This window comes from Erinaceus europaeus, chromosome 5 (genome assembly GCF_950295315.1).
Source record: "Erinaceus europaeus chromosome 5, mEriEur2.1, whole genome shotgun sequence".
In the NCBI taxonomy this organism is placed as follows: Eukaryota; Metazoa; Chordata; class Mammalia; order Eulipotyphla; family Erinaceidae; genus Erinaceus; species Erinaceus europaeus.
Window position 1 is genome coordinate 116,714,340 of NC_080166.1, and position 1,854 is coordinate 116,716,193.

General features: G+C 40.8%; 1 non-coding gene across 1 annotated transcript; it reads right to left on the minus strand.

The window, feature by feature from the left end:
• Nucleotides 1-581: 581 nt before the first annotated feature.
• On the minus strand, nt 582-688 carry LOC132538801 (U6 spliceosomal RNA). The gene has a single exon (XR_009550124.1). It is a non-coding gene; the product is annotated as a U6 spliceosomal RNA (small nuclear RNA).
• Between the last annotated feature and the right edge of the window lie 1,166 nt (nt 689-1,854).

The window sequence follows — 1,854 nt, forward strand, 5'->3', positions numbered from 1 at the left end:
CTGCTTTGAGCTTCTCTTTCTATTCTTTGTCAACTTCTGCTTATGAGTGGGATCATCCCATACTCATCTTTGTGTTTCTAACTTATCTCACTTAACATAATTCCTTCTAGCTCCATCCAAGATGGGTCAGAGAAGGTGGGTTTATTGTTCTTAATTGCTGCATAGTATTCCATTGAGAATCACAGCTTTTAGGGAACATCATTGATATGAAATTTATATTAGCACATTAATAACAATAATAACAAATTCCCCCTATGTTTTTTCTTTTATGTTCCAGATACCCTGGAATTCAGAGCTCTAAGATGGTAGATGCTAGGACAGAAGAAAAGTAGTGTAGGGGTAAACTATTCGGAGTGGTATTTGTTGAAGTCATTGGTATTTTTCTGTTGATCCTGTTACTGCTACTTCAAGTGTCTGCTCCTTCTCAGACATCTCTTCCTGGAGTCCTCTTTTGCTTGACTTCTGCTCTTCTTCACTTCCTAATCCTAATGGGAGTTGCTGTTTTCACAGGAGATTGCAGTTTGGAGTCACTACTGAATAATCTCCACATTTTCTTGGCAATATGGCAATATCATTTTTTTAAAACTATGGAATGCTTCACAGATTTGCGTGTCATCCTTGCACAGGGGTCATGCTAGTCGTCTCTGTATAGTTCCAATTTTACTATATGTGCTGCCAAAGCAAGTACAATATCTTTTTTTTTTTTGCCTCCAGGGTTTATGTTGGGGATCAGTGCCTGCACTACAAATCTTCAGCTCCTGGCAGTCATCCCCCCCCCCCATTGGATAAGACAAAGAGAAACTGAAAAGGGAGCGGAAGACAGAGAGGGGTAGAGAAAGACAGATCTGGTTTACTGCTTGTGAAGTGACCCCCCCTGCAGATAGATGGGGAGCTGGGTGCTTGAACCAGGATCCTTGAGCAGTTCCTTGTACTTCATACTATGTGCACTAAAGAGTTGTGCCACCACCTGGCCCCCACAGTATCATTTTCTTCACACAACCATACTTCAAGAAATTCAGAGTGATTCTGCTGTATAAACCAAGGGATATTCAGGGTTTCATGATTTATAAAAATATTTTTATTTTTATTATTATCATTATTTTTTCCAGACCACCACTCAGCTCTGACTTGTTGTGGTGCGAGAGATTGAACCTGGGACCCCTTAGTGCTTCAGGAGCAAAAGTCAGTCATACTACCAATGGTGCTATTTCCCTAGTCCCTCAAAGTTTCATGATTAAAAAAAAAACAAACTAAAAATTGTAAGCCTATTTGAGTACTTCCACTTACTGTTTATCTTTTGGGCAGTTGTCAGTTCTTAAATCCAGAGCTGTTCTCATGCAGAGAACACTGCTCTGTAATTTTCTCTTGTTGGCACATTTATCTTTCAGAATTGCCAGGTTAGTGGAGATCATCTTTGACAGATACAGAAATGCTCTCTGTTCTACAGCCAAGTATTCTACTAGACAAAAAGAGTTAAGGGAATATGAAGAAATGAAAAAGAAGGAGGAGGAGGAGGAGGAGGAGGAGGAGGAGCTTCTGGCAAGATAGTATCAATTTCCCCTGAACTTTGATGGGAGGAAACCAAGAGATAGAGGGTTTCTACATCAAAAGAGTAGGGCTGGAGGAACCTCTTCAGACTGGGGTGAAGATGGCCATCTGGCCAATGATCACTGCTCCCCAGACAGCTGGTGTCTGAGCCTTCTTAGCAGTCAAGTCTGAAATCCCCATTAGACTGACTACTGGCTATCATGGTACCTATTGATCTTTATGATTAGCATGTCTATGTTGCATGTTTATCTGGGAGTTCATCCATATCCAGGCTCTTTCTAGACATTAACTTAGTGCCCGAATTAG